This window comes from Octopus bimaculoides, chromosome Z, assembly GCF_046866305.1.
Source record: "Octopus bimaculoides isolate indiv1 chromosome Z, ASM4686630v1, whole genome shotgun sequence".
Lineage (NCBI taxonomy): Eukaryota > Metazoa > Mollusca > Cephalopoda > Octopoda > Octopodidae > Octopus > Octopus bimaculoides.
Window position 1 is genome coordinate 11,711,312 of NC_142944.1, and position 22,500 is coordinate 11,733,811.

Below are 22,500 nucleotides of genomic sequence, written 5' to 3' on the forward strand. Positions count from 1 at the left end.
CGCAGACAGACAGCAAAAAGAAAATGTTCCTTGGATTTGAAACTAAGGAAATATTTAAAAAAAATAAAATAAAATAACATTTCATTTAATTCTTCCACAATTTAATTGTTTTTCATACTTTACTCGAAGTTGAAAAAATCGCAAAGACTGAAACAGGTACTAAAATGTTCTTCATGATAAAATCATTTTAGCATTTAACCTTGTCTTATTTTCTTTATACATACATACATACATACATACATACATACATACATATATATATATATATATATATATATATATATATATATATATATATATATATATATATATATATATATGTAAATACATACATATACGTGTATGTGGGTGTGTAAGAAAAGTACAGTGAATACAGAGTATAATACATCTGCACATTTTAAAAACTTTTTACTGTCACGCATGAGTGGCTGTGTGGTAAATAGCTTTCTTCCCAACCACATGGTTGCGGGTGGTACCTTCAGCAAGTATCTTCTGCTATAGCATTGGGCCGATCAAAGCCTTGTGAGTGGATTTTGGTAGACGGAAACTGAAAGAAGCCAGACGTATATATATATATATATATGTGTGTGTGTGTGTGTGTGTGTGTGTGTGTCTGCGTTTGTCCACCCACCCACCGTCGCTTGACAATCGACGGTGGTGTGTTTACGTCCCTGAAACCTGGCTGGTGATTCGGCAAAAGAGACCGATAGAATAAGTACCAGGCTTACAAAAAATAAGCCATGGGATCGATTTTTACACTAAAGGGGGTGCTCCAGCATGGCCACAGTAAAAACATACACATACAACGGGCTTCTTTCAGTTTCCTCTACCAAATCCACTCACAAGGCTTTGGTCGGCCCGAAGCTTTAGCAGAAGACATTTGCTCAAGGTGCCACGAAGTGGGACTGAACTCGGAACCATGTGGTTGGGAAGGAAGCTACTTACCACATAGCCACTCCTGCGACTTTATTGCAAATCAAGCTAAAATCTATACGTAAATTTCGTGCTCGACCGTTGGATAGATTTAAATTAAATATGGTGTATAACTGATTGTAAAAATAAGATTAAAAAATGTGCATTGTAATGATCTTTGATATAAACTCGAAATATATTTATAATCCAGCGAAACGAACCCAGGATTTACCCGGATTAAATACAATGGAATTGCTTGCCTCAAAAAATCAAGGTGTGCCATGCTACTCAGTTCAGTTGGCCATAATTTAAACTTGAATTGAGTGCTTGAACGATAGTCACCTGGATATATTATTCCTATCTATTCACTATATACATATATACAGTCGTAGTGGTGTTGTGTATTAGCGGGTACAGAATATGGGATAAGAAAGAATTTCTTGTGTGATGAGGGGACAGATAAAATCGTCACCTTGCCGTCAATTTTGGCCTTTGTCACGGACCTTCATCCACAAATGGCTTTAATCTGTTTGTACATTGCAATTTGGTATAATTTTGCGGTCAAAATAAATGAATTGAATTTCACTGAACGATAATTGCACTGACAGGGAGAAAGTAAAGGTATGGATAAGTGAAAAACAAACAAACGGTTAGACCGACAGATGTCCAAGAGATAGATAGATTGATGCAGAACGAGATAGAAATAAAGAAAGAAAGAAAGAAAGAAAGAAGGGAAGATAGAGATAGATAGATAGATAGATAGATAGATAGATAGATAGATAGATAGATAGATAGATAGTTAGCCAGTCAGATAAATTAAGAGTTAGACAGAGAGGTAGAAAAAATAAATAGATTGATAGACAAAGGCGTTGCCGTGGCTGTGTGTAAGAAGCGTACTTTGTAACCATATGGTTCCGGGTTCCATGTAATATATATATATATATATATAAGATAATATAATATAATATAATATAATATAACATACCCATATATATACGACGGGCTTGTTTCAGTTCTCTTCCATCAAATCTATTCACAAGGCTTTGCTTGGTCCGAACTTTTAGTAGAAGACATTACACTTGGAAAACTTCAGGAAAATTTAAAAGTACAAAACAAGAAAATTTTTACTTAAAATATTGCAGCTTAGGATAAAATTGCAAATAAAATATTTTAGAATTAGAAAATATTAGCTTTTATTAAAACTAAAAATCTAATTACAAGTGATTTCTATTGGTTATTACTTGTTGCTATTATTAAAAATATAAAAAAAAACTCAAAATATTTTTTGCACTTTAAAAAAATTATTTAAAAAAATTATTAATTAATAAATAGAAGTTTGAAAATAGGTTATAAAAATAATAGAAGTATATAATTAGTTTGTACAATAAATAGAATAATACAAAAATTAGTTATATATCATAGTAAAATCTACCTATAACAACAAATTCATAGTAAAATTTGCTTGAGCTAATACCGAAGTTATTGCCAAGTCTTCATATTTTGAGCCTTGACCCAATGCCTATTTTTTACATAACGAATTTGTCTACCATATATACTGCTCTACTTTGCATAAAACTTTAGCTATATTGGTACTTCTGGCTCCCATTTTTTAAGTATTCTGATGTGTCAATATTTTAACAAAATGATGGTACCTTTTTTAATTATAAAGTTGCTTTGTAAATTAAAATCAAATAATTTTTAATATTCAAATTTTATCCTTAGCTGCAATATTTTAAATAAAAATTTTCTTGTTTTGTACTTTACCTGGTTTAATAACTTCTGAAGTTTTCCAACTGTAATAACTTGTCCTGTACTTTTCCATGTTTATAATCTTAAGAATATTATTTCTCTTGCTCGCATTTTTCCGTGTAATCCATGTTTTTACCAGGCTGTGCTATTATGCTAACGGTGTCATTGATAATTTTCCCCTAACCTCAATGATGCCAGTGACATATATCAAAAATCCCCTAGAACTATATCCATAAAAAAGTAAAGAACTATATTATCGCCCTCAAATACACATAACCTTTTTCTTTCAAAACTTCATTGCAATGAGATTTACACCATGAAATTTCTCGAATTGAGCTCTGTCATTTAAGCTTAGAATAAAAACGTTAATAATACTTAAATCCAATTTTTTTCCCTATAGTTTTTTTCACGATATTTTACATCACAACATTTTTTTATACAAATTTTTGTTACACGGGATCAAAACTATGAAATTCCTCATGCTTTCTTTTATCATTGAAGCTCGGATGGATATATTTTGCTTTTAAAATATACTTACTCTCCTATAATGTTGGTACAAATTTTGATGTAAACTTTTTTCTACTGGACTAAATTTCAATTTGTTTTGCCAAAATGTAACTCGGGATCGGTCCTCTTCAAAAAGGTTAACAGGTTTCAGTTTGGTGAAGAACTGAATTAGCGACAAAGCTCTGAATATGCTGCGTGTGAGTAAATTGCAGCCTTAAAAATATTATTCAACTACTACCGTATTTGAATGATATATATATACGCCATTTGATCGGTGAATCCATAAGTTCTTTTATTCTCGCTCTGTTTATTTTCTCTTTTTCTTTTCTATTGAAGGGCGTAGGCTCGAAACGTGAAAGACTTTCTTACTTTCCCGAGAGTCATACTAATACTAATACACCTGTTGTGCATATACCTGTCTTCGTCTTTTGTTTTCCTATATATTTCAACTATGTATATATATATATATATATATATATATATATATGGGGAGAATTCACAAAAAGGAACAAAAGACGAAGACAGTGGGTGCAGAAAACAAATAGATGTATTAGTATAACGCTCCGCGATTGAAGAAGTCTTTAACGTTTCGAGCCTACGCTCTTCCACAGAAAGGAACAGAGAAAGAAACAAGGAGAGAAACACGGAGAGAAAAAATGTGTGTAGTGGTTAGCGATCTATCATGGCGAATGCCGGACAGAAGGGTCACATAGGAGAGCTAAAAAGAAGGGGAGATAACAAAGTATATATATATATATATATACGCACGCACGCGCACGCACACACACACACACACACACACACACACACACACACACACACACACACACACACACACACACACACACAATTGTCCCTAAATTGCGAATAGTCACTTTAATTTATCTTAGCTGCTTTCTGGTATACGAGCAAAGCCATTGCTAAAAAGAATCATTGAAATGAGTCAATATTGATGCAATGTGAGGCCCTTTTATGAATCTTGACCATGGCGAAAGTTTTGCACATTCTATTACATAATGCACACCTGTACTGGCTGGCAGAAGGAACGGGTGCCACCGTATGAACTATTTTCATATGCCTTTTCAATCCTCCAACTGAAAGACACCTTTCCACATGTTGCACATGATATATATATATACACGCACATATATATGTTTATATATTATGCATGTGTATTTGTGTATATGCATGTCGATATATATATGCATATGCATGTATATGTATGTATATGTATGTATATGTATATGTATGTATATGTATGTATATGTATGTATATGCATGTATATGTAGCTATTCATAAATGATTGTATAATCATATATTTGTGGGCGTAGACCAGTTGTGTTAGGAGAAAACGTCACTCCTCGTATTGGGGAAATACCAAATATGAAAAGACCTACTGCTTGGGAAAATGGGTTCCATAATCTCGAATGTGATTGACCTTGTTATAAGCATGGCAACTATTAAGTTACGCACTCTGGTAATGTTTCCGCTCTTTGGATCCAAAGTGTATCTCTAGAAGCTTTGATTTTTTTTGTGGCTACAATCGCTGCTATGCAAAATATACTTTCGTGATAAATGGTTTAGCGAGGTGGTAAAGGATGCAATGTGGCATATAATGTGGCATATAATATCTTCTGGGTTTAATAGGCGTCAAGATAACGAACATGAGGAAAATTTGAAATCAAGTTACAATTGACTACAACATTTATTCCGACGCTTAAAGGAGAATACAGCAACTGGTGTAACATGAAAAAATCTGTCGAATACAATACACTGTTTCAAATTGCTTTTTGAAGATGAAGATGAACGTTGTAAAAAACGCAAAACATGGCGTTGAGGATTCCTGTTACAATTTTATCCTCACTGCAGCTGCAATGTGTAATAAAACTGCTTTCATGCCAAAGATCCAAACTCGCTCGTTGCGCCCTGCCTCTCTAACGAATTCGCGGGAAAAGCTTCCTCTAAATAGTTGATGTTGGGACGCTTGGCTAATCTATAACATTAAGGAGTGGTATAAAGCTAGATGGACTTGATGAGCTAAAATGGGTACCTAAAGGTAAAGAGACAAAATGTGGATACCTAACGGTAAAGAGCGAACATGCTTCCGCTACAAAGGTAAGGAAATTACTTCTTCAAATAATAATAATAACAATTGTTTCTAATTTTGGAACCAGGTCAGCAATTTCATGTGGAAGAGGTTCCTCGATGACATCAATTCGAGTATATTTAGCTGATATTTTATTTCATCGATCTCAAAAGGATGAAAAGCAAAGCTCATCTTAGCTGTATTTGAACTCAGAACATGAAGAGTTAGAAGAAATGTCCAGTGGACATTTTTTTTTCTCTCGTGCAGTAACAATTCTGCCAGGTCACAACTTAAATAGTAATAGTGATCATGATGATGTAGATGATGTGTAGTGGTGGTGATGATGATGATGATACTTTCTACTAAAGGCACAAGGCTTGAAATTTTGGGGGAGGGAACTAGTAGATTGCATCGACCCCAGTGTTTCACTGGTACTTAATTTATCAATCCCGAAAGGAAGAAAGGCAATGTCGACCTCAGCAGAATTTGAACTCAGGACATAAAGACAGATGAAATGCCGCTAAGCATTTTGTCCAGTGTGCCTACGATTCTGGCAGCGCACAACATAAATAATAATAGTGATGATGATTATGATGATGAGAATAATAATAATAATAATAATAATAATAATAATAATAATAATAATAATAATAATAAGAAGAAGAAGAAGAAGAAGAAGAAGAAGAAGAAGAAGAAGAAGAAGAAGAAGAAGAAAAAGAAGAAGAAGAAAAAGAAGAAGAAGAAAAAGAAGAAGAAGATGAGGTGTTGCTTTAGTTCACTGGTAGTGAACAGCTGACACCGTAGTATATCTCCAACATTAGAAGCTGTGCAAAGGCAATAATAATAATAATAATAATAATAATAATAATAATAATAATAATAATAATAATAATAATAATAATAATAATAATAACAACAACAACAACAATAATAATAATAATAATAATAATAATAATAATAATAATAATAATAATAATAATAAGAAGAAGAAGAAGAAGAAGAAGAAGAAGAAGAAGAAGAAAAAGAAGGAGGAGGAGGAGGAGGAGGAGGAGGAGGAGAAGCACTACAACACTATAAACACTACGAAATCAGCACTCCTGCTTACTGGTATGAACATCATAATGAGCCAGTCGTTCACTATAAAGATGTCACTATCCTCTGGGATTTTCCAGTCAACACTGACAGAGCGATCTAAGCTAATCGATCAGACAGTGGTGGGGGGGGGGGGAGGAATACTTGTAGACTAATAGATGTAAGCGTTCCCACCAATAAAAATATATCTGTAAAGGAATTTGACAAATTAAGTAAATATAAGGACTTGGAAATTGAAATACAGAAGATGTGGCATCTTAAAAGCGAGAACTGTTCCTGCAATTGTAAGTGCCTTAGGTATGATAAAAAAAAGGGATGTCAGAAACATCTAGATAATATCCCAGGAGAACCATGTCTCAGAGAAATCCTAAAAATTTTGCTAACAAGTACTGCCCACAACCATGGAAAAACCTTATCCATTTAAATGCCTCTGTTATATTACATCAAGATATTCCGCTACTGCCCCTGTCACTTTCCCTCTCCAAGCTTTCGGTCACATTGTATCATTTCTTATCCTTCACTCGCCCCAGGATACTGGGTGTGTCTCGGCAAGTGGTTGTAACAAACATTAAAAATAAAAGGAAATAAATAATAATGATAATAATTTCAAATTTTGTTACAAGGGCAGCAACTTTTGGGAACGGGATGAGTAGATTACATCGCTCCCAGTGTTCAACTGGTACATATTTTATCGACCCCGAAAGGATGAAAGGTAAAGTCGACCTCGGCGGAATTTGAACTCAGAACATACCGATGGGCGAAATACCGCTAAGCCTTTCGTCCAGCGTGGTAACGATTTTGCCAGCTCGCCGTCTTAAGATAATAATAATAATAATGATGATGATCATGATAATAATAATAATAATAATAATAATAATAATAATAATAATAATAATAATAATAATAATAATAATAACAACAACAACAGCAACAACAATATACAATACATACATACATACATACATGAGCCATTTTAACGATGCGTCCTGCCCTAACTCTTTGAAACGCCGGTGTTTTAATGGTGGCAGCTGATGAAGGATATGTTCTCTATGTGGCCTGCTTGTTTGTTGTACCTTGTTTATCATTTTGTCCATGTTCTTTTGCAACGTCATGTACCCAGATATGTATCTATATGTACATGTAGATGAAGGTATGTACATACATGCACATATATATGCATATACTCATATATTGTTTGTACATACATACATATATATATGTATATATAAATATATATATATATATATATATATATATATATACGTGTGTGTGTGTGTGTGTGTGTGTGTGTATGTATACATATACATACATGCACACGCGTTCGCATATATACACATACCCTGTTGTATATGTATTACTTAAGAGGGAAATATATGATCGTAAATTAAATACGCTCTCTCGTCTGACACTCGATAATCTGAACAGCTCACCCACTTGTGCTGTATGAGATTCTCTTTCATTTTCTATGGGTTCCTTTTCCGCTAAAACATAAAACACATCTTTTTAATACTCGCTTTATGATTTAATATAATTTATTCCGGTGGACATAGTTACTATGGTATTACGTGATATAAAAACAGCACAATGACATTAAAGGTTATCTATATAGCAGTGAAGTTAACGTTTTTCTTTCAAAGTCTCTATCTTTTGTGGTAACTTGTGACACTTGATGAAGTCTTAAATTGTCACAAGACACAAAGCATCACTTCATTTTCTCGTTATCTGGGCGGGGGCAGCGCCGTTACAATTTTATGTTAAATATGTCGTGGTAAGGGACAATGATTTTTTTTTTTTAGAGAAGATTTATGTACCTACCGTTTATGCTTGTCTCCATCATAGGTTTATCAGAGATAGCTGTATATTTTTCAACAAATTCAAAGGTCGGAATCTTTGTTGGCACTACTACTACTACTACTACTACTACTACTACGACAAATAATAATAATAATAATAATAATTATAATAATAATAATAATAATAATAATAATGATAATAATAATGATAATAATAATAATAATAATAATAATAATAATAATAATAATAATAATAATAATAATAATAATAATAATAATAATAATAATAATAAAAAATATTCAGACAAATACATAACAAAAATAGCAGGACTTACAAATATATATAACATACAGAAAATTGCACTACTGGGTACTGCACACATCCTACGCAAAACACTTTCAATACAGTAAACATAAGAGCACCACAGCAAACCACAGCACATACCCAAGGCGCACAGAGCTGCGCTCGGTAGTGAAGTGAAAGCACGTTATAAAAATAAAACTACTGAATAATAATAATAATAATAATAATGATAATGATAACAACAACAACAACAACAACAATAATAATAATAATCCTTTCTACTAGAGGCAGAAGGCCTGAAATTTGGGGTACAAGTAATACTCCTCTTCCTCCTCTTTCTCCTGCTGTTGCTGCTGCTGCTGCTGCCCCTCCTACTACTACTAATAATAACGATAACAATAATAATAATGGTTTCAAATTTTGCCACAAAGCCAGCCATTTTGGAGAGGTGGGGATGAGACGATTACATCAATCCCGGTGTTCAACTGGTACTTCGGCAGAATTTGAACTCAGAACGTAAAGACGGACGAAATGCCGCTAAGCATTTTGCCTGGGGTGCTAATAATAATAGATAAATAAATAGATAAAAAATAATAATAAATTCTTTCTACCAGGCAGAGACTCTCGTGGCTTCTGATCTTAACTGATTGGAAGAGTTATCATGTACATGTTTTGCCTTGATATAAATATGGGCTACAGCAAATATTCTGCTCAATACTACAGGTTTCCTTGTCAGATATTTGACCATAGCCAGTTGAGCATGTCCCTTAGTGAGTGACAATATGTGCATCTCTGAACACTGAAAAGAATAATAGAAGGAATACACACTAAATATAAAACATAATAACCGAATATATATATATATATATATATATATATATATATATATATATATATATATATATATATATATATATATATATATATATATATTCACACATATTTTTTCCGTGTTAATTGTTAACAAGGGAAAAATATGTGTGTGTGTGTATATATATATACATATATATATACATACATAAACATACATATACATATATATATACATATACATATATATACATATATAAAAACACACACATATATATATATATATATATATATACACACACATATATATGTACATATATAAACACATATATATACATATATATACATATATACATACATATATACATATATACATATACATATATATATGTACATATACACTTATACATACATATCCACATATACACATATACATACATATATATATATATATATATAAACACACACACACACACACACACATATATATATATATATATATATATATATATATATTATTTTGTTTAAAAGAGTTCCAACACTGTCTGTTTTTTATGTTTTATTTATATTCCTGCAGAACCAATGTGGGGTATAGAATATGGAATATACAATATATAATATAATATACAATATATGATATAAAATAAAATGAAATAAAAATGGATGGCACCATGAAATAAAGTATTGAATGTAGATGAAATATTGAGTGTTCAATATAAAGGATCAAATATATAAATATAAGTATATAAAGGCGACTCGAGTTTCAGGGCTATTTCCCTTCGTCATGGCCGGTATGACAGACTTTAACAGACTGTGATATATATATATATATATATATATATATATATATATATATATATATATATATATATATATATATATATATATATATATATATATATATATACATACATATACTATATATAAAACAGAGATGTGTGTGTAATCGCTTATCACGTGAAAATGGCTTCACCATTTACTTCCATACTTGTGATGCATGAATAATTTGACCTCGGATAAATGTTAGGCTCTTCATTTGATTTTTTTATTAAGATAAATAATATTACTTTAGATTTAAGATTCACTTCTTTAAAAAGGTTCCTCAATGTCAACTTCCGGTAGCCATAGTTTTTTCTTCACTTTAACTTCAATCGTTACTGTTCGCACTGAAAGTTTACTCACATTTACTGATGTAAGTAATTTCATCATTTACTAACAGAAGTACGGTTTTGTGTTTCCCTGTTGCTGAGGTTTTTTTTTCTGGTACCTTCGATACTGGCTCTTTGGTTCATTGAGTGACAAATTTCGCTTCAACCTCACTTTAACTTCAATCGTTACTCTTCTCACTAACAGTTTACGTTTTCAATCGCTAACAACTTCACATTTACTGATGTAAGTAATTTCATAATTTACTAACAGAAGTACGGTTTCGTGTTTTCCTGTTGCTGAGGGGTTTTTTTCTGGTACCTTCGATACTGGCTCTTTGGTTCATTGAGAGACAAATTTCGCTTCAACCACACTTTAACTTCAATCGTTACTCTTCTCACTAAAAGTTTACGTTTTCAATCGCTAAAAAGTTCACATTTACTGATGTAAGTAATTTCATAATTTACTAACAGAAGTACGGTTTTGTGTTTTCTTGTTGCTGAGGTTTTTTTCTTCTGGTACCTTCGATACTGGCTCTTTGGTTCACTGAGTCACAAATTTCGCTTCAACCTGTACAATACTTTATTTTTCGTTAAAATTTCTTATTGACTTTCTGCCTGTCGTATTAAGAAACATAATTTCCGTTACCAAATTATTTTCATTGTTTACTATCTTCTGCACTCGTGTATTTCTGTAGACGTATATAACCATGCCCAGAAGGAAAGTGTCAAATTTGTCTATAAAATCAAGGTCAGCCAAAAGAACGTGTCTGTCCAGAAAAAGAGAGACAGCTGCAGAAAGGGAAACACGCCAAGAAAAGAACAGACTGTGCACTACAAAAGCCAGAGCATCTGAAAGTGATGAACAGAGGTATGCACGACTGACAAGGAATAGGATCTCCACTGCAGAACGAAGAGCAGTTGCAACAGCTCAGAGAAGCAACTTCTATGAAGCAGCTTTCAATTATGATCCAGCAGTTCATTATGCAGGTGACAATAGAGTTTCCATTGGTGCAATGACAACTGAGTGCATTCATTGTAAAGCAAGGAAGTGGCCTGGAGAGACACTTGCATTGTGCTGCAGTGGTGGAAAGGTTAAACTCCCTGCAGTCCCCCAACCTCCAGAGCCATTGAAGAAACTGTTCTCATTAACTGATCAAGATTCCAAGCACTTTCAAAACCAAATTAGACACTACAATGCTGCTCTACAAATGACATCATTTGGGGCCACAAAAGATATAACTGAGCCAAGATTCATGCAAACTTTCAAGATCCAAGGTCAGATTTATCATTGGATTGACTCTCTACTACCTCTGTCAAATGAATCACCAAAATTCCTTCAAATATATTTTATGGGTGATTCTCAACAAGAAGGACAAGAGAGGTGCAAGAACATTTCCGGAATCAGGATGAACATTGTAGTGTCTCTGCAAAAGATGCTGCATGACAACAACAACTTGATCACAAGCTTCAAGACTGCGCTTGAAACAATTCCACCTGACTCCATGGATTATAAGGTAGTTATCAGATCAGACAAGAAACCATCTGGTCAACATGGAGGGAGGTTTAATGCACCAACAGAAAATGAAATAGCTGTGCTTCTGGTTGGGCAAGAACATGACAAGCGTGACATTGTCCTCCATCTCAGAGACAGCACACTGATGAGGATTTCAGAAACACACAGATTCTATGATGCACTACAATATCCATTACTGTTCTGTTATGGACAACATACTTATCACATTGACATGAGACAGACAAACTCCTCAAAGCGAGTTTCATCCATGGACTTCTATGCATTCCACATCATGGTCAGGAGTCAAGATTCAAACCACATTCTACATTGTAGAGAACTGTTCAGTCAGTTCATTGTTGACATGTATGCAAAAACTGAAAGTGAAAGATTACTCTTCTTGAGACTGAACCAGAAGAAACTGAGAGTGGAATCATATGCACACCTGCAAGACGCAATGCTGAATGATCATGATGTCAACAACATGGGCAAGCTGATCATCCTTCCATCATCATTCACGGGAAGCCCAAGATACATGCATGAGCGCACACAAGATGCCATGACATATGTTAGACACTATGGCAGACCAGACCTTTTCATAACCTTCACATGCAATCCTAAATGGAAAGAGATTCAAAATGAACTCTTCCCAAACCAAAGGGCTAAAGATAGACATGCCATAATTGCAAGGGTCTTCAGACAGAAGGTTATCAAGCTCATGCAGTTACTCACTAAAGATAAAGTGTTCGGTGCCACTAGATGCCACATGTATGCAATATAGTGGCAGAAACGTGGACTTCCTCATGTACACATCCTGCTCTGGCTTACAGACAAAATCCATGCCAGAATGATAGACAAATTCATCAGTGCAGAGATTCCAAATCCTCAGGAAGATCCAGAACTCTTCAATGTGGTCAAGACCCAAATGGTCCATGGTCCATGTGGGAACATCAACTTACATGCTCCATGCATGCAAGATAGAAAGTGTACAAAAGGCTTTCCAAAGAAGTTCCTTCAAGAGACACAGACTGGACATGATGGTTATCCACTCTACAGAAGAAGAAGGCCAAATGATGGTGGGTTTCAAACCACCATCAAGAAGTCATCTCATACTGAAATTCCAGTTGACAACAGGTGGATAGTACCATACTGTCCCCTACTCTCCAAGATATTCAACGCACACATCAATGTTGAGTTCTGTAACTCAGTGAAATCCATTAAGTATGTGTGCAAATATGTAAACAAGGGATCTGACATGGCAGCCTTTGCAGTCCAGGATTCAGAGAACAATGATGAAATCAAGACCTTCCATATAGGAAAGTATATAGGTATATCAGCAGTGGTGAAGCATGTTGGATAATCTTCAAGTTCCCCATTCATGAGAGATATCCCCACGTGCAACATCTTGCAGTTCACTTGGAGAATGGCGAAAGGGTTTACTTCACCCCACACACAGTCCAACTACAAATGGAAGCTCCCAAAAATACCACACTCACAGCGTTCTACAAGCTCTGTCAGGATGATGAATTTGCTACAAGACTGCTATACAATGAAGTTCCACAATTCTATGCCTGGCACCAAAACAAATGGAAAAGACGTGCACTTGGTGCACCCACACAATATCCAGGAATCAAGAAATCAGATACACTTGGCAGAGTCTATGTTGTCCATCCCAACTACTCAGAGTGCTACTATCTAAGGCTTCTATTACACCATGTCAAGGGACCCACATCATTTACTGCCTTACGAGCGGTTGATAACACAGTATGTCAAACATCGCCAGGCTTGCCATCTCAGAGGTCTTCTGGAAGATGATGCACACTGGGATACCACTCTGACAGAGGCACAAATGTGCAAGTCTCCTATGCAGCTGAGAAACCTCTTCTCCATCATGCTGGTGAATTGTGGATTGTCAAATCCAAATCAACTTTGGGACAAATACAAGGAGGGGCTTTCTGAAGACATTCTTCAAAGAATTCAATATCAGCGTGACGGTGATGTCACATTCAATGATGACATCTTCAATGAGACATTAAGATTAATAGACGACAAGGTTCAATCACTGGGTGGAAACAAACTTGAAATCTATGGTCTTCCAGCTCCTCCTGTCAGAGATTAGCACAAGAGCTAATCAGGGAAACATCATACAACATGGAAAGTTTGCAAGCAGTTGTCAATGAAAAGGAACCAATTCTGGTACAGGATCAAAAGGAAGTATACAGGCAAGTTCTTACATCTGTGGACAATAACACTGGTGGGGTTTTCTTCTTAGATGCTCCTGGAGGCACAGGAAAGACATTATTGATCAACCTGCTCCTTGCCAAGGTGAGACAGAAGAAGAAGATTGCTCTGGCTGTTGCATCCTCTAGAATTGCAGCCAAACTCCTAACAGGTGGAAGAACAGCCCATTCAACATTCAAGCTGCCTCTGAACCTCATCCAAAACGAATCTCCTTTATGCAACATAAAGAATACAGCGTTAGCAAAACTCCTTACAGATGCCGAACTCATTGTCTGGGATGAGGCAACAATGTCCCATAAGACAGCCTTTGAAGCGCTTGATAGAACACTACAAGACTTCAGAAACAATAAGAAGAGCATGGGTGGTGTCACCCTCCTCATGGCTGGTGACTTCAGGCAAACGCTGCCTGTCGTTCCCAGAGGAACCAAGGCGGATGAGCTGAGAGCTTGCATCAAATCCTCATATATCTGGCAACATGTCAAGCAGCTTACTCTGACAACCAACATGATGGTTCACATTCATGGTGACCCGTTAGCCGCACAGTTCTCCAACAAGTTACTTGACATTGGAAATGGAAAACTTCCACAAGATCCAGAAGATAATCTGCATCATCTCCCATGTGGCAATATGACTGCCTCCCTTGAAGAGCTAAAGAGCAAGGTGTTTCCAAACATTGCCACAAACTACAAAAGTCACAAGTGGCTATGTGAAAGAAGAATTCTGGCACCAAGGAATGATTCTGTAGACAAACTGAATTTAAATTTGTTGACTCAGCTTCCAGGACCTGAATGTTCATACAGATCAATTAACTCTGTCCCTGATCAACAACAGGCAACGCATTACCCAGTGGAGTTCCTCAATTCACTTCAGCCACCAGGATTTCCACCACACATTCTGATCGTGAAAATAGGTGCTCCCATAATGCTATTAAGAAACCTTGATGCACCCAGACTCTGCAATGGAACAAGGCTGGTTGTTAAAACAGCCATGCCCCATGTGTTGGAAGCAACAATAATTACAGGCAACATGATGGGTGAGAATGTCTTCATTCCAAGGATACCTCTCATTTCAAATGATCTCCTCTTTCAGTTCAAGAGACTGCAGTTTCCGGTCAAACTTAGCTTTGCAATGTCTATCAACAAAGTACAAGGTCAATCGCTAAAGGTGGTGGGACTTAACCTCCTTCAACCTTGCTTCTCACATGGTCAGCTGTATGTTGGATGTTCTAGAGTTGGAGATGAAAAGAACCTCTACATTCTCAGTGATAAACGTGGCAAGACAGAAAACATAGTATATGAAGAAGCACTTACATGAATAGTATGTACATGTCATATACAAAAGTGTAAAACCATTGAGTGTTAAAGTAAGTATTACTATTACACTTTCACTTTTCGACTGACATGCGTCAAAGTATATCTGTGTATATAACAGTGAAACAACAACGTGGTATATTCACTGTGTGAATTTTTTTCATTTAATCCCCATTTCAATTATCGTAAAAGTTTCCAAGTACCAATAAGCAACAATTTCATTCCCGGGCAACGCCGGGTGGCTCTGCTAGTATATATATAAAATTTATTAATAAGGGTAGAAATTGATGTTAATCAATTAAAACCAGTGGTCTAGCAAATTAAAAAAATCCGAAGATTAAAATTATATTACATACAAAAATAAGAGGAATGACCAGCAAAAGTGGACTCCTATATGCTAGAAATAGATGCCGAATCATCTAACCACGAAAAATATGTTCTCAGTAAAAATTTAGTCTGTTGTGTCGCTAAATTTTTACTGAGAACATATTTTTCGTGGTTAGATGATTCGGCATCTATTTCTAGCATATTGGAGTCCACTTTTGCTGGTCATTCCTCTTATTTTTCTATATATCTAAAAATAGAAACGGGCATATTTTACAAAACCACAGACGCCAAACAATATCTACTATTTGATTCATGCCACCCAAGACACACTAAAACAAACATCCCCTTCAACCTTGCAAGAAGGATATGCACAATAGTGTCAGAACAAAATACTAGAGACTATAGACTACAAGAACTCAAAAACACACTAATTGACAGACACTACCCAGTTCAACTCATAGAGGATGGAATCAGACGTGCATCACAAATCGACATAAAAAAAACTTAAGAAAAGTTAGACACAGCAACACACCTTCCCCGAAAATACTGCCATACATATCCACATACAACCCCAGAAACAAAGAAGCCTTCACCATCATCACCCAAAACATACCAATGCTACATAAGGACCCCAAATTAAAAGAAATTTTACACACACACAAAATCATTAAAAGCTACAAACAACCAAAATCACTGAAAAAGATCCTCACAAAGGCAAAATTATTTTTCAAAATAACAGATACGAAAGTGAAAAGATGTGGTCGTCCAAATTGCGTAACATGCCCAAACCTTCTAGAAGGTTCAGAATTCCTCTTCAAAGAGGGACAAAAATTCAAAGTTAAATCTGACTTTACTTGTTCCTCAGAAAACCTTATTTATGTAATAAGATGCTCGGGCTGCCACGAAAACTACATAGGGTCCACAGGATTAACGCTCAGACGCAGATGCACTCTGCATCGACAGCAGATTGCATGCCCAGAATACCGAATGATACCCTTTAGTGAGCATATTGAGAAATGCGCAAAACAAATGCTACCACAATTTATAATCTTTCTTTTCTATCAATGTGCCATTAATACACCAACACAAATTAGATTGAATAAGGAAACCTTCATCATTCAAAAATATAAACCCAAACTCAACCATTGCTAACACTTTTAAATAAGGAAATTCACCTCACTGAGAGAAAAAAATTATAGAGCAAAACCTAACTTCGAAACCAAACCATGATAAATTAATCAAAATCTACCAACTTCTACATTTCGATTATCTCCCTTATACCGGAAGAAATCCCTAATTACCTCCCCTTATCTAGAACTCTTTTATTTACAGACGGGAGCGTAGACATGTTACCATGACGTAGAGAAATTTGAAAAGACAACACGAAACCGGTTATTTCTCCAAATACAATGGTTATATACAAAAAAAAATTTAAAACATTTTTCTGACATATTTTAAATATATACTTTAACCATGTAACACAAACCTTCTGTAGTTTTTTCACTCTTGTTTATCTTTTATACATCCAACCACGTGCTTTCACATACCAATTTTCTCTCTCTCTCTCACACACACACACACGCACACACACACACACACACACACACACACACACACACACACACACACACACACACACACACACACACACACACACACACACACATATATATATATATAAATAATAATAAAGGAGTTACGACGCAAAAACGTATAAATTCAAAAGAACATATTTATCTTCTTCAATATATTTCAGTATAAAGAATTCATTAAGATGCTTAAATCAAAATTTCTTTACACATCATTCAGGAACAGATATATATATATATATATACATACATACATTAATACATACACACACACACACACACTTGCGCACGCGCACACATACACACACACTCACACACACACATATATATTGCTGGGTGTAGGAATGGGTGTGTGGAAAGTAGCTTGCTTACCAACCACATGGTTCCAGGTCCAATCGCGCTGCATGTCACCCTGGGCAAGTGTCTACTACCATAGCCTCGAACCGACCAAATCCTGAGTGGATTTGGTAGACAGAAACTGAAAGAAACTCGTCGTATATATATGTGCGTGTGTGACAAGGCTGCATATTTAAATTACAGGTAAAATCGCAAGTGTTGGGTCTTGATATTAGCTCAAGTTTGCATGTGTAGCAACTGGAACTGGACTGGGACAGTTTGTGAAACATGCTCCTCAATTATTCCATTAATTATTTTCTATAATATAACACAATGTACCTTGACTAAGATACTTACCTTTTACTGAACAAATCAATGTACTTATATCCAGTTCTGGCCCTACTTTCATTGATATTTTGTGCATCTACTTAGTTTTGAACTGGTGATGTAACTATGACGTGTCGGTGATCTGATGAGCTAGATTTCTTTAGTTGCATTAATTTGTGAATATACAATTATGCACAAAAAATTTGTGTATACGTACTAATGCAAACTTACGCATAATTTCTTGCGCACTGACATTTGTACCACATGAAGGGAGTTGCAAGACAAAATAACTTCATAAGACAGAAACATCCAGTAATTTTGAAAATGTAAAATTTATGGAGAGTTAGAGCTTTTAACGAACAAACGACACTTGAGTGGAGGTTCAGAGTAAACAATCGATGAAGACAGACATTAAGCCAAGACGAAATGTAATGGGTAACGCCTGGGAGAAATTTTGAAAGGATATAGAATATGTAGAAGGGAAAAAATAGTAGAAGAGAAAAAATAAGAGAGAAAAAATAGTAGAAGAGAAAAAATATCGAGAGGCGAGAGAAATGACGTCCAGCTGGCTGAACGTCCCATCCAAAAAAGACAGAGAAACGGGAAAAATGGCTTGTAGCCATGTGTGACCTACAGGCGGAGGGGAAGGGGAGAAGAGAGAGGAGAAAGGAAAGAAACGAAGGGAGTGAGGAGAAGGGAGAAAAAAGAAAAATAGACGGGACAGCAAGGAAGGAGGGGAGAAAAAAGAAATATCGAGGAACATTGAGGGAGAAAGAGAAACAAAGAAAATAGGCGGAGAACAGAGTGTGAAGTTGCACAAATTATATATAAATGTAAAAATATGAAGCATAAAAAGTCAGTAGGCTTGAGAGGTGAATATATTGGTTACCATAATGTTCTAGTGAGCTGTATCTGCACTGATTTGCAAATATACAATTGTATTGTATAATGCGTAGTATACATATTAGTGCAGACATGTAAAGTAATCCATTATACACTGAAGTTATTATTACATGAAGAAGGCTACGAAACGGCCGTAATCCTAAGCATGCCAAGTGGATAAATAGATATATTCACCTCTAATACCTTCTGACTTTTTATGCTTTACTCTGTGGCATGTTAACCGGGTCCGCAAGAGGAGCTTTTCGTGATAGTCACATGATTCTGTAAACCCATATTTTCCACTACAAATTTATATACATATTCACACATACATTCAAGCATATATACACATATATACGCATACATAGACACATACATGCATGTTTTTTTCCTGAAGTCACAAAGCAACGATTTTGCTTATTATATTGTTGAAGGCGACGTACAAGCATTATTCTTTTCCTATTGTTCATAATTTTGTTTTTATTTTGTCCTTGTTTACTTTGTTAAAATGTCGGTTGCTCTATACAAGGCTTCACTGTAAGTTCATATCCTGTCTCATGTTAAGCTACTTATTTCGTTCTAGACTTCTTTTAAAATTCTTCCTTGGTGATATTTAGCTGCCAATAGCATTGTTAGTCCCATTTTCCGAGAGGTCTCTGAGCTTTAAGGGTGTCGCGAAAGGCCTGGCTGGAGGCCCAACCTTCTGAGTTCTTTTACAGGGCTTAGAAAAACTGAAAAACACCTGCAATAAGTTTGGGAATCTGAGAGGGGAAGATGTTGAATAAAATCATAATTAACTGATCCTCGTGCAGTACGGAATTTTGTCAGTGAACAGGTCGCGGTTTCAAAGCGACGAAAATGTTTTGACAAATTAAATTTAAATGTTGAAGTGAATCTAACGGTTTTTGTGTGTTTTTAAATGGCTTATAAACACCTTCCACACTGCAATTGTTTATATATATATATATATATATAATAATAATAATAATAATAATAATAGGGATAAAATCCAAAATTACAGGTAAAAACTCAAAATGAATTTATTAAAAATTAAAATTAAGTTTCACAGAGTAAAACTATATATATATATATATATATATATATATATATATATATATATATATATATATATATATATATATATATATATATATATATATATATATATATATATATATATATATATATATATATATATATATATATATATATATATATATATATATATGTATATATATATATATCACTAAAGCGACTGAGGGCGCTATTCAGCACAAGTATTGCTAGAAATAAGAGTTAAAACAACTCATAGCCACAATAATGCATCGTCTTATTTACTGACAAGGGACACGGTGCGTTATTGTGGCTCTGAGTTGTTTTGACTTATTTCTAGCATATATGGGCACAAGACGTCACCAACGGTGCAAATAACATGAAATACGTAAACAATGAGAAAAATTGGAAAACAGGACAAATAAAGACCGAGAAAGGACCCCTCATCAGTTGTCGGCTATCTACCTACTCCTCATTTCGAGCGCTCAACCACAGTTGCTCCCATAAACTCTAAAATAAAATTTGGGATTTATGGAGAGTCAAAGTTGGGAACAAAATCACGACAGTGGAGACATACAAGGAAATCGAACGAAAACAAACATGGAGGGTCGTTAGACCAGAACGACAAGAAAAAATAGTGAACGCTGGGAGAAACATATTTTTGAAAAGAGACAAGGTAGAAGAGAGAGAGAAAAGACATGTCCATTCGTTTAAACGTCCGTGCAGGAAAAGATAGTTACGTAAGGAAAAGAAAGATAGACGATGGTCACGTGTCAGCAAAGAGAGGGAGAAAGAGAGACAGATAGAAAACGGTGAAGGAGAGTAGAGGAGAAAAAGGGAATTAGAGAAGGATGGAGGAAGAAAACAGTATAGAGCAGAGAGTGGCCTAAAAAAGGTGAAGACAAAGTTTATATATGTATATATAGGCGCAGACGTGGCTGTGTGTTAAGAAGGTTGCTTCCCAACCACATGGTTCCAGGTTCTGTCCCACTGCATGGCACCTTGGGCAGGTGTCTTCTACTATAGGTTTGTGAGTGGATTTGGTAGATGGAAACTGAAAGAAGCTTGTCATATATGTGCGTGTGTGTGCATGTTTGTGTGTCTGTGTTTGCCCCATCATTGCTTGACAACCGATGTTGGTGTGTTTACGTCCCAGTAACTACGCCGTTCGACAAAAGAGACCGATAGGCTAAGTACTACGCTTACAAAGAATAAGGCCCGGGGTCGATTTGTTCCACTATAGGTGGTGCTTCAGCATGGCCGCAACCAAATGGCTGAAACAAATAAAAGAATAAAATAATAAAAGAATATATATATATATGTATGTATGTATATACACGAGGGAGTGCTTAAAAGTTTCTGGCTTTATGGATGTCGCGAAAGGCCTGGTTGGAGGCCCAACATTCTAAATTCATTTACGGGGCTTAGAAAAACTGAAGGACTCCTGCAATTAGTGTGTGAATCTGAGAATGGAATATGTTGAATAAAATCTTGATTAACTGATCCTCCTGCATTTTCTTTTACGGAAAGCCAGGAAATTTTCAGCACTCCCTCGTGTATATACTACACACACACACACACACACACACACACACACACACACACACACACACACACACACACATAAACACACACGAAAGAGTGCTGAAAAGTTACTGGCTTCAGGGGTATCGCAAGAAAGCCTGGCTGAAGGCCAACCTTCCGAGTACTTTAACAGGATTTTTAGAAAAACTGAAGGACCGCTGCAATGAGTGTATGAATTTGAAAAGGGAATATATTGAATAAAGTCATAATTAACTGATCCTCCTGTCAGAAAGTTTTCAGCTCATTATACATACATAAATACATACACACACACATACACACACACACACACACACACACACACACACACACACACACACACACACACACACACACACACACACACACACACACACACATATATACATACTATATTATATTATATTATATTATATTATAAAATAAGAGCAAGAAGGTATTTTAAACTTTTTAAATAATCATACTTTATATATTTATACATTTATCTATTAATACAATATTACTTTGGACATATAACTTCTGTGATGAATTTTTGATGTAATTTTCCTGCTCTCAATTTATGATATAATATATAATCGCTCTTATTAAATGTCTAAATACCTTTAATGTTTTAGACATTTCCCTACCAAGAGCACTTATTAGAAATTCTGTATGTTGTATTCTCCACACATGCATACGTCAAGATCACCAGCATTCTTTCTCTCTCTCTCTCTCACACACACACAGCTCCTCGTTCTTTGGTCACCGTTCTTTCTTCCCCCTTTTGTTATCTCTCCTTTTTCTTAGCTCTCCTGCGTGAACTTTCTAAACTTCCTGTCCGCAGAAGCCATGATAGAAGCCATGACAGATCGTTGACCAAACACCATTCAATTTTTTTCTCCGTGTTTTTCTCCTTGTTTTCTCCGCATTTTTTCTGTTGAAGAGCGTAGCTCGAAACGTTAAAGACTTTCTGTATTCTCG